Below are 13,187 nucleotides of genomic sequence, written 5' to 3'. Positions count from 1 at the left end.
TTGGCCAAAGGTAGAATAACTAAGCCACAACAGCAATGTTGGGTTAAGTTAATTTGGAAATTTGGTCTGTTTAGTAATGGTCAGCTATGTGCATTGCTCAGCTCCACTAAACAGTTCATGATTCAGAGGAAATCTGATTCAGTGGCATGCAATGAAAATATCAGATTTCATTCTTTCTTCCACTGAGCAAGTGTAAAGTCAGCATTTATTAGTAGTGCAATCATATCCTTTGTATTTTACCAGATAAGTATTTTCAGCCAATCTTTCTTTAATAGTGTTCTAACTGCTAAAAAATTATAATGTAACAGCATTCAAAAATAGTACTTTTTGCCATCTCCAGCTAGCTGAGATACTCTGCCTCATCCTGGTGGGAGCTGTACTGTCTCATACTCAACCTGTACTCATTTTTGTCAATTCACATCAGGCCCAGAGTAACACATAGGAATGCAGGACAGGGGAGGACATCCTGAGCAGAGTTTGTCCCAGTGCTCTTGTTGGCACCATGTCATATAACACCTTCCATAGATTTGTCAAGCTCCATCTTACAGTAGCTCAGCTGGGCACAAGACCACTCATTCTTTTGGAAATGCCACCTAGCACACTGGCTGTTAAAGTACAGCCAGAAACCCTTCAGAGCTGTCCATCAGTGTAGGTCCCAACTTCCCACCAGAGCATATATATGTGCATATATATATATTTACATGTGGCCCTGATTCTTCATGCCAGCAGATCCAGTACCTGCACTATGGGCAAGCCTACCTAACATATTGCTGAGAGCTCTAGGATGAAAACCCTCCCTTGAAAGCCTCCCTCTGAGGTGCTGGTGGCTGTCCCACTTCTCCTGAAAAGATTCAAAATGAAGGAATAGGAAGTCATCACTCCCAGCATAAGCTGGATTCCTCATCTCCCTGGGCTTGCATGGGTTCATAAAAAACCCTTACACCTCAGGACTTTCTTCCCTTTCAGCTGCGTCTCAGAAGTGAGCCACCACTCTCCAGGAGCATCTCACGTCTTAGGGTTTCAACAGTCCAAAGAGAAGGACAACAAGGGCTCAGTCCTGGGCTTTGATTTTGACTTAATATCCACTGTGATCTCATCCAAAGAACAAAATTAACTGCCTCTGATAGATGTTCCCAATGTTATTTTATGTATCTATCAAAAATACTGTGTTGATCTGAAACCACACCAAGCCAAACACATTCCACTACTGAAGTGGTATCAGATCCAAGAGAAAAATCCCAGGGTATTATAAGGAAACTTTCTACTGATTCAGCCTGTGCTGGCCTGAGCCCTTATTTGGCAATTCTCCTGAATGATGAAAAAGGCAAAAGCAGCATGCATCTTCTCCTGGGAAACAGAAAGCATCTTGTCTGCCACTCATTCAAGCTTTTAAACAATAATTCTCCTTTATAACTGTGTATTGTTTCTGGCAATAATTACGGATATAAAGCCAGATAAGTTTGGTGTAAATTAGCATCACTCTGTGAAGTCACTGGAGCTGTGCCAGTATATACCAGTTGAAGGCATGGCATGCAATGTGATGTCCCTGGAGCTGTGCCAATATATACCAGCTAAAGACACGGCCCATATTTCTGTTCATCAGTATCTTCACACTGTGCTCCTTTATCAACAGCTGCTATGTGTTTCTAAAAACAGAATGCAGAGTCCTGCCTTTCAAGGTCTGTGGAGCACGGGCTGTTTTGTCATTACAAGGATTTTACAGGCTCTTTGAAAAAGAGACACCATATGTGATTACGGGTTCTGGGCCCCTTCCCAGTGCAAATAATAAATAATAACTGTATTGGATCCATGCAGTATCTCTGCATGTCAAAGGTGGTTTCGACCAAGTGATCTGGCATCCTTCAAAACTCTGAAAGATGCGGTGAGTTGAAGCTGTTCCCTTAGCTCCTCATACACAGTTATTTGATACACAGGAGGCTCTGACCACTCGCTGCACACACAAAAGACATCTGCAGCTCCCACCTACACCTGAGCTGCATTAGAAGACAGGTGCTCAGGCATAAGGGGTATTTATATTGATTCAATGAATAATGCAATTGCATATGCAAATGCTTGATGAATATCACTGTATATGTATTTGTAGATTTTTGAAGTAACACTTCTTTCCTTTCTTAAAACTAACCCACCAAATTCTAAGCTCCAGGGAAAATTATTAATGTTTGCATTCTGCAGTCACTGTGTTCTGCCCCGTATTCCAATAGAGGACGGGAGCTTCGCTCCTGGGTATTTACCACTTAATGTTGACACAGGTAGTAAAACTTTTTTTCTTTGCCTCATGTAATTTATTCTAGAGTCAGCAACACAGCTAAATCTTGTAGCTGCCACCCCCGTACTATTACTTGAGCTGGACCACCTAAAAGCACTGCTGTTGTGCAAATACTAATGGTGACAATTGCTAAGGATCAGTGTTTCCCAGCAGACAAAACAAGCTTTGTTCTGCTGATACATGCTTGCTTTTTGTTTGGTTGTGGGTTGGTTGTTTTGTGTTTTTTTTTTTCTTCCTCTGAAAGAGTGGTAGCAGAAGTGCAGCCTTCCCATTCTGTCTTGGAGCCTGGGACCAGAAGACTGTTGAGTGTGATTTCTTGCCTTATCTAAACCTCTCAGGGATGGTCGCTCGGGAACAGCCAGGCAATGCCACAGCCATTCCCAGACAGGAAAAAGTGGCCCCAGAGGAAAACTTCCAGCAGGTTTCTGCCTAAATGGATCTGACAGCTTTGCTCAGAGAAAGATGTTTGTCCCTGTTTATGGACGTGTCCTTTTCCCCCCGTACAATTCCCAGGATCAGCGGTACTTTATGCTGTGTGCCTGACTGTCTGGGTAGGGAGCTGAGAGTCCCGTGTCCCACAGGCAATGGGGATGGGTGAGAAACAAAACCTCCAAGGCTGCTATTCGCAAAGGGCCTGAGCCTTTTCCATAACATTTCCATTATCCTATTTAAAGTTTAATACCCCAATGGTAGGAGTCTTTGCATTTCTTTCAGTGGAAGCAAGGTCAGCGGCTGCCCTAACCTGCACATGCATATGTATTTTCACATGAACCTTCCTCAGACTGCAAGACCAAAAGTTTCAAAAACATTTTGTGCATATTTAAATTACAAAATGGAAATCAATTGTTAATAAACCACTTTTCTGGATTCATGGATTTATTTTTCAAGTCTTGCTTTATATTCTTTTCCCTGTCAGATGTGCTCGGGACTATACTGTTTTCAAAAATGAAATATTCTATGGACTGTGGTTTTGGTTGTCAATATTTGCATTGTGACTACATCCAGCAAAAGTAAATGAATCTTTAGCCAGAGCTTAATTTTAGAGAGCATATATGGTATCTTGTATGAAGATTTTCTTAATCAGTTGGATTTGTCTTGACTTTCAACTCCAGATAAGAAAATAGTCTATTTTATCACAAGATTTTACTGTGTGTGAGCTTTAGTGCCAATCAGGAATGGCTCCCAGTATCTTAGTTATTAAAGTCATATTTGCTGGTGATTATAGCTATTTCCTGCATAAAATGAAGTTTCCACAAATACTTAATAAGTCAAAAGAAGTCACATAAATGGCATGCCTCTGGAAATATGAAATAAATTAATATTTTTCTGAGGCTTGAGTATCTGCGTGCACTGGGTTCAATGTGTGCAGGAGCTTATGTTTATTCCTGATAAAATCTAAAACATCCTGGTTCTAATTAAACTTCCCTAAATACATTGTTCCCATCTTCCAAGATGATGAATAAAAAAAAAAATGCAATTTTCAAAGCTGGAACTAAATACTCTTCCCTGTCCTTTCCCAGTTACAGTGCCTGATGGGAGACTGTCTTTTGTTTCTGATATTTCTCAAGGAGATCCCTTGTTCTCATCTACCATACAAGTCTCAGGACAGCAATATAAACAACCCCCCGGCTGGATACTGGGGAAATGGCAAGGGTCAGAAGGCTCTATGTCTCATCTCCTCTTCCCGCACTGGAAGATACACACAGGGTCCTCGGTTTGGAGCAGCACAAGGCAGGAGCGGGGGGCTCAGCTCAAAGCAGAGACTTCAATCCTGGACTAAAGCAACATGGGCTCAGACCACAAAATTTGGCAGATCTACAGTTGTAGCACCCAATGCTTCTGGGTGGTTTGGTATTCAGGTTTTGGACGTGGATCCCAAGTCTAACAGAAAGTGAAAGGAGACGAGCAGTAAATCAGAAGGGATCTCTGTTTTTCAAACAGACCCCAGCTGATGTCCCCGCTTTCCTGCCCCTTCTGGTCCAGCTAGCAGAGCTCGGCCGCGCACACAGGCACTGCCCTGGCACCACACGCCTACATCAGCAGCCACACACATGCAGATGTTCCAGAAAACTGCTACAGCTGGAAAAAAAATATGTCAAAACCATGATTGTAGCTTTAATGCAGACCCTTATGTATATAAGGCAGGTCCGTATTGTCTTTAATAACCACGTACTTCCTTCATTCCCATGAGACTGCGGGGGCACATTAGGAAGAATATGAGGCATGGAAAAAATACATGGGATTTTGTCTAACTGTGGGCAAAGAGGGCTAAACAGATGGCAAGAGCTAATCTCAGTACTGATGGAAGACAGAGGTAGGATACGAGGACCTTGAAGGACAGGGGCTAATGTGGGTACATATGAGAGAGGAATGAATGAGTCAGTCACTCCTCTTTGGTGTTAAGGAGCCAGCCACTTTCCACCACTAGCTGGGTTTAGAAATAAGTCTTCTGCTGTGATCATAACATATAAACTGTAACTGCTCTTTAAAATCCTGGAATTTTTTAAAATATCTGCTGTTACTTTAGTCAGCGTTTTTGCTGAGATTTTTCCTATAAAATTTTATATAAAACATATATCGTATATAACTTAAATTTTTATACATTCTTGTATAACAGATACCTTTTTATTTACTGTGGGTGTAAATAAGAGAAATAAGGTTATTGTAAAATTATTGATATTGAGTTCAGTCTACATATTTTAGGAACAATCTTTTGAAAGTTCACTAGATTGGTCAGAGATGAAAGGAACTTTAAAAAATGACCAAAAAAAAAAAAAAAAGAAGAAGAAAGAAAGAAAACAGTGCTTTTTCTTCTCTTTCCCACAGCCTTGTATTTCTGAACTAAGTGCCTGAAGGGCTGAATCCAAAACTCTTTGAAGCTGTGGAGTGTTGTGATGTGGAGCTTTTGTCTGGGTCCTCTGGATGCACCCTGTGCTCCAGGTTTAGATGCCCACCATAGCCACCTACTGCAGAGAGGCTGTATTTGGTGTTTGCAAGAAGCTGATTTGGATCCTGATGGTCCTGTGTCTTTTATGTTAAATTTCTTACGTTGGGACAAAATAAGGTGTCTTTCCCTTGACTTCAATGAATGTGAGTAAAAAGAGTACTTTGGAATAGCCATAGTAACACTCAAGGAAGAAGCAAAATCTAATAATCCTCAGCAGTATTACAGAAAAAAAAATACACAAAGCAGATGAGAGAGACTTGAAGGAAAGCCTGGAATCCACAGTCAAAAAATAAAAGCACAATCCTTGATGCAGACAGAAACAATTATTTGCCTGCAGCTTTCCAACGGAAAGAACCACAAACTTGTGAACAAGGACAGAGCATGATCTATTTAGTTATTAGTGACCACACCCCAACAAGTAATGGGAGAGTTTTATTTATATTGAGCCAGATCCTAGCATCCTAATTCATTTTTAAGTCTGGCAAACTGTCATGAAATTGATCAAAGGTAGCAATTGAAGGACTTGGCCCATTGTAGCTTACAAACAGGCGTCCACCACATAATTCCCTGAGTAAATTTGGCCAAATGGGTTTGGGCAGATGCAAATTAGAATGGAGTTGTGATGGTTTGTTCTCCTTAATGAAAATCTCATTAAAAATCCCAGAGATAAAAATGATTTGCAGCAAACAACATAGTCAAGGCCCCCAGTGTCCACCTGACTCATTACTCACATTTGAGAAGACTTTCTTCCCCATCTAACCAAGCTTTCAGCAAACACTTCTGTACAGAGCAGAGTTTTCCTCTTGCTCCCAGGAGGTCAGTTAAGCTAGACATTGCCCTGAAGGGGTGCGACGTGTTTGTCTTGTGTACCCCAACAAGAAATATAATGGACCTCATCTAGCAGTGTTTGCTCCCACCTTCCAGCATTTTCACAGCTGGTTGCCCGTTCTCCAGCTCATGTACAATATCTTGCACACCACGTATATCACTGCTGGTTGACTAGAAGAGGAAGACAACTCCAAGTGTATTTGTGCACCCAGTCACCCTCCTTAGGGACCTTCTGGAGAGTTCACGGATTGAGGTGTGCTCCTAAAGAAGACTGGCAGGACCCAAAGTCCTTCGGCTACAGATAACACTGATGCTGAGCAGAGTATGATTGGCCTGCTTGCTACTTTTTCCTTGCTGTTTCTTCTGGAAAATATTTGCAGGTAGTTTGCCAGGCCTTGGGCTTCCTCCCATTGAAGGAGAACATGCAGGTGGATTCAACATTTCTGAAATGCACTGTGCAAACGCAGACATCTCCCCATGCAATGGTACGACTAACCTCTGAAAATGGGCATGAAGCAGCTGCCTTCACCTGCCCTCTCTTCCCTCACTGTGAGCCCTTGGGGTTGCTAAAAGATCCAAGACCACAATGCTTAGTTGGTTTCCCTCCTCAGCTGCCAGGGGACTTATCAAACACCCTCTGAAGTTTCTGACAGGCTCACGTTGGCCTCTGTGGGAGCTGGATTGGGCCCACAGGCACGGCTCCAAGTCTATTCCCAGAGAGGCAGTGTTTATGGCCTCTGGTAATTGGGAACTTGGAATCCCCTGCTCATTTCCAAACCTAAGGGCTCCAGCTAGGGCGTACAAAGTGCTTGAGCCATGCCAAGAAGCCAACTGGAATAATTTTCTTCGCGAGAGTTAATTATGTTAAATTGGGTGCCCTGCTCCAAGGGATTCAACCGCAGAGGCGAGTGAGAGAAAAGGAGTCCAGCCAGTTTTACATGAGCGATAGTGAAAACTGTGATTATGTTCGTCTGTGAGAAATGTGGGGCTGGCGAGCAACGCTCGCATGATGTAATCTTTGAGAAAAGGTTGCAAGGACCTGCTGCAACTCTCCCAGAAAGGCTTGGTCTTGTTGCTCCTGGATTTGGAGTGTGTGGCTGCCTGGGCACACAGTTCATTAGGGAGATATGTGTAAGGCAAACAAATCCCACTCCAAGAGCATGTTTATCTCATGGCACAGAATGCCATATGCCCACTGATCAAAGACTGTGGGAACAGATGCTGTTAGCGGAGCAGCAGCTGCACTCAAATCCTGTCCACACCCTTCCTGTTTGCAGTGGCCTACCCGGGGGCTATTATGTTCCCAACAGGGTGATGACTGCCCCGCTCCCACCCCTCCTTCCCCCCGCGGCTGCCGCTCTCCGGGGAGGGTGCACCGGCGCTCGCCTCGCCGTCTGCCTTCGGGTTCTCATTGTTTCATTCGGAGGTGCAGATAGTGGGCTAGACACTCCTTGGCTAGTGCTTTGATAAGGGTCTGGAAATTGTTCTCATGTGTTAGACAGAAGCCTGCCTGAAAGAAGGAACCATACCCAAAATAACAAAACTGACCTCGGAGGTCAGTATTTTCTTTTAAGGAAGGAGCTCGCACCCATCCAGATTGGAAAAGAAAAAGGTCACTGAGGCCAGACTCTGTTTTCTATTGCAGTGGAGTAAGGAGCCAGTAAATTTAGTGATGTTACTGCACATTCCTGTGCTGCAGGTGTTCTGGAGAGTGCATTCCAGCTCTGCACACAAGAAAACCTCTATTTCCTTGTTGTCCTGCAATTCCACTGCAAGTCTGGGTCATTTATGTCAAATTTGGCGTAACTAAATTATCCCTAAATTTAAAGAACAGTAGTGTAGTTTTTCTCGTAACAGTGTAGAAAAATGTGCACTCGTTGTAAAGGGAGATGCCTTGGAAAACAAATGTTGAATAAAAAGATCTGAGTGAGAAGGAAGCATGTTCCTTTTCAGCCTATCTCATAACCTTTGATCAGTCCATTAGTTTGGGTTGATTCAACCTGTAAAGCACAGCAGACATGACTCCAACTTCCACTCGTGAAAATCCAGAATAATTGCCATAGGCACCAATGGTGCTAATCAGTACAATTAAAGTTTTAAAATGCCTTCTGATTTACATCTGTAACAAAGAGAGAAGTCTTTGGTCTGGCATTGTCAAGTGGTAACATCGGCATTCCTACAGGTGAAGCATTTCCCACCCTGCTTTCTGTGTGAAGCCTAATTAGTTTGGAAGAGTCATCATCTTCAAAAGACCATTTTAAATTCAATGCTGGCAGGTAAAGTTTGTGGTTTACTTTTCCATTGTGCTCACAACAGCAGAACCAACACAACTGGATATAATCTAAGATCACATCCCTCACTCAGGACAAATATGAAGTTATATCAGAACTCAAGAAAAAAGTGAAGATCAGGAGGTTGTTCCAGATTTCCCGCTAGCTTAACTTCTCGACAAGTCTTTGGCTGCTGTATTATTTTCTCATACATGTGGGGAAAAAAAAAAAAAAAAAGCAGCAAACAGATTGATGGCAAAAAACAGTCAATTGCATTATATCATATCAAAGAGAATCATAGGATTCTTCAGGTGACCTAGATACGGTTGGCTGATAAATATAAAGCATGCCTTTAGTTTAGGATCTCATTAAGAGAAGAGATGATCTGAACTACTCTTTCAAAAACTGATTTGTTAATTAACTCATTCAGAATTACAGCAGAAAGTGGCAGACTCGCATGTACAACAGGGACTATGTTCTACCACAGGGCACCTATCCTATAATATGCTTGTCCATCTTCCCCCAAAAGATCTAGTCATTGATCACTCTTAGAGACAGGATATAGGATCATATAGAGAGGTTTTTCCATTTCTGATGTCCCCATCATCTTTGCATTACCCTTTTCAGCATTCATCTTCTGTCCTCACATCACACCACCAAGCCCCCTAGATGACTGCTTTTAATGGGAGTGCCAAACACACTGGCATCCATGGCAGTACCAAGAATAATAAGTAGTACTGGGATCTTTTTTTTTTTTTTTTTTTTTAAATCTTAAGGTCCCTGCTGTGGTTTAGCCAGGCAAATTAGTAATTATCCCAAGAAGCTCAGACATGGCCTGTTCCCAGTACGCAGCATACTCATGGCCACTGTAGTTTAGAGGTTAGGAAAGTTCAATAGTCACAGACATGGCCAGACTGCATCTCCACCTTCAGGGACAGAGAATGGACTTGGGCACTGTTTAGTTTACTGATATAGATGTAGCCAATGACTTTAAAAAAACAAACAAACAAAAAAACCCTCCATGTTTTCTTGATTAACCTTTCCTTGAAATACTGCAGAGGGAAGCTCCCTGCCTAAAAATCTTAGATTAGGCTCTTGCTTTCCTGGGTGTTTTCCCTCTATTCATTTGTTATTTTCCCTAAGAGTCTATTTGTTCTCCCAGTTATTCTAGCCTATCTGCCTATTTGTGCAAGTAAAATTGTCGTTTCCCATTTCCTCTGTCTCTGTTATTTCCTCTCCCATCATCTTCTTACGCTGTGACATTTGTGGAAGGTGCTTTCCTTTCTCATCTCAGCCATGCAGATGGGAATGAGGAGGAAGACAGGCTCTGCCCGGTGTTCAATGTTGGATGCTCTCCTGTGCAAGGACTGGCCCATGCTGTAGCCATGTGCTGGAGGTAAGCTATCACAAACAGGGTGGTAAATTGGCAAAGCGTTGAAAAGCAATTCTTTGTAGATATGGAGGGCTGGCAGGCCCATCTGGGTTATGCCGACTTTCTGCACAGCACTGGTCACAGGATTTTAGCCATATCTTGGAGATCAGTTCCAACTTAAAAATCTGAGTTGTTTCTGACAGTTTGAAAATATGTTAGACTTAAAAGGCAGTCAGCATTCAGCCAGGAGGGAACAGGGTTGGGTACTGATTTCTGCTGTTACGATTTGGGCTTTAGTTTTTTCACCCAAAGCCTCTGTAAGGCAAGAAGCCTCTGCCCTGGCCTGTGTGGTTTGCTTTCCTGCATCAGGACACAGCAAAGTATCCCCTAGGCACTAGCATCAGGATGGTGCAAAATATCTCCTAGGGCACCAAAGAGCATACTGTCAGGATGGGATGCCCAAATACAAATGCTTTGAATGCCTTCCCACTGAGGGACAAGGGTACAATCCCCAGGTCTCTTTTCACTGACTGGTAAGACTAAGAGGATCATCTAGGTAAGAAGGCCATTGGATGCAAGGTGACATCTGGTGCAACATACCCCTCTCATTTTGCTCAGAGGAGGAGTGCCACAGGACAGACTGATTCTCTCTGGAGGAAGACCGAAACTTCCCAGAATTAGTCTTGGCCCTGACAGCTGGAATTGGAATAGGATTTCAGATACACTTCCACGTTTTGTGTTTCCCATTAGCTGACCATAGATGGCTTTCTGATCAGAGCACTCAGCACGCATCGCTGAAGGTGTGGAGGAGTGTAACTCCGGCCTTTGGATCACATGCTGTGGGGCAAGAACCTGATTTGTAGGTGTGTGCATCTTTTTCTTGGATATAGCACCAAACAACTCTACTAACTGTGAAATACAATTCAGGGAGCTAAAAGCCACTGAAGTAAAGAAGCAACACAAATATGAATGAAATTGCTGTCCTGAGACTGCCATCCCCCTGCCTAGGCCAGGTCAAGAAAACAACAGGAACGAATATGAATATTTACAATACAACACAATCAAATAATAACACCAAGATATTCTGGAAGACAAGAAGACCATTGTGTGCATGTCTGCATGGGTATGCACATATGGCAAGTAGATGCACATACCCACACAACCCATTGCAGAAGGCATGAGGTGCTAGAATGCTGCAAAGTCTGGTGGCAGGGAGAAGTGACATTTTGGTGTGCTTTCTAGTTAATAAATCAAAAAGGTTTCTCAAACACCCAGCATAAGATAAGAGACATTATATATACACAGCTGTATGTTTCATCCACTGAAAAGCTGTTTCTGGCAGAAAGGCAGAGGACAGCATGGCGTACAAGAGCTCCAGATAGATTTTTTTCCATTTTGAATATTTTGTTGTTGTTTGATTGATTTTTCTTTCATTTTGTTTTATGTGGGGGATTTTTAAAAAATTATTATTTTTAACAGTGAATTAATTTTACTGAATAACATACAAAACTGGAGAAGTTAATAAGTTTCTTTTTGTCTTGATAGCTATTCTGGGACCAATCTCTCTAAAATATTAAGATTTCCTATGAAGTACTGCCAGTTATTGCATAGATTTCACTTAGGATTCACATCCAAAGAATGAAGAGTTTGATACAGAAAATGTCTGTTTGTGCCAGGAATTATAGTACTGTTGTCACAGGAGCTGGTGTTGAGAATCTCCAAGACTGAGCTGACATTTGAAGAAATCTCTGTGTTGATACAAAATGAAGTAGTGAGGATCACAAGCTACAATGCTCTCCCTGGAAGGAGAAAGTGGGACACTCCCAGAACTCGCCTTCTGCTTATCTGGAGCCTTGACCCCAGCCTGAACCATTTGATCTGCATGCCTGCAACCGCTGGAAATTTATCTGTTCCAGCAGGAATTTGCCTGTGCCTCATGCACCCATCTTATAGTCCACTTACAAACTGGATTACGGGACTAACACTTCAACACTCACAAGTGGAAAACCTGAGAGCAGGTCATGGTCTCCATCACAGGCGAGGTGTAACAGAGTCAAGTGGGAGGTCAAGCAGAACTAGCTAGATGAGGTACAGCATATTTCATGACTCTTCCCAGTCATAGAGAAGCTGAGTGTTGTTAGTGTAAAAGGATCACCAGAAGTGTGTTTAGTAGTTTAATAATCAATAATTTAATTAAATATGTCATTTTACCTTCCTTCTATTCTTCTCAAATTTGCTCTTTACAGTACAGTTTTAGACAAGCAAGGAAATACAATTTGATGTTAATTTATCTTGTAGTACCCTGATGGCTGGATAGTATAGGTATTTTTCTGGCACTGACAGCCAGTTGTTTTCTACCTAAGTTTAAAGAAGCAGTCACAGTGTTTCTTTGGCAGAGATGACATACACATACACTGTATGTATGTGTTGTACCAGAAATTACAGAAATGTCCTTTTGCAGAAGGTGAAAATGGAGTTCCGTTTTTGGGTTTGAAGCTTGTTAGTATTCTCTTAAGAAAAGTTGCTGTGTTTACAAGAACCTGTGGCTCCTTGGAGTATATTTCCTCTGTTATACGGGTTCAGATTTAGCATTACCATTTATAGGCTTCATTATCTAGATCCTTCATAACATCTGAACTACCAACTTTCTCATTATTTAATATACTTGCCCTTCCTTTTACATGTTCTCCAGTGAAACATTGCATAGGTTCACTTTAAGAAAGATGTTCCTCAATCTTGTAATTGCTTATCTGAATTGATTTGTTCAGATCATACATTAGAATCAAAAACAGAACAAAGGAGAAGAAATTAGGATAAAGATCAGTCTCCTAAACTGTGCAACAGGAAGCTCAAAATCTGATAACTTCCTTCACAAGGTAATCTGGAGGATCTCCCCTAGCCAAGTGCACCATAACTAGGGCATTAAATTTAATCTCATTTAATCTCATCACAGTTAGAGCACCTGTAGAAATTCTCTAGTATAAAACAGCTTGTTATTGATTGAACTTGAGCACAATGAAGAAGTGTTATCCTACCAAAGGAGACAGACACCCCAGATATTGCTGGGGCTAGGTTCACAAGAAGAATTTCAGCATTGAAACGCATGCAACTGTAGGCACACCATGCCGTGGTGGGTCCCCCAACATCCAGGCTGGGCACTGGGACATTGACAACAGCGTGGGAGAATCAGATAAATAACGAAGATGGGAAGGATGAGCACCATCCAGCCAGAGTGTGGGACTGCCCCTGCTAAGCAGAAGGACCTGCTTAAAACTTAGTAGGAATCTCAGCTGAACCTGCGAATAGTTGTCAACTCAAAGCATTTACATCCATAAACACCACTGAAATTATGAGCTAATCATAAATCCTTGTGTATCTGACCCGTAAGAACTAAGGTACTCACCACTGTGTGGATATCAATGGAGAAGCCAAGGACTTCTGAGGCCACCAGCTGCCCTCGCAATGTCCCAGGATATTTATACC

The sequence above is a fragment of the Anser brachyrhynchus genome (genome assembly GCF_964034855.1).
Source record: "Anser brachyrhynchus genome assembly, chromosome: 3".
In the NCBI taxonomy this organism is placed as follows: domain Eukaryota; kingdom Metazoa; phylum Chordata; class Aves; order Anseriformes; family Anatidae; genus Anser; species Anser brachyrhynchus.
Note: the sequence above shows the minus strand (reverse complement) of the source record.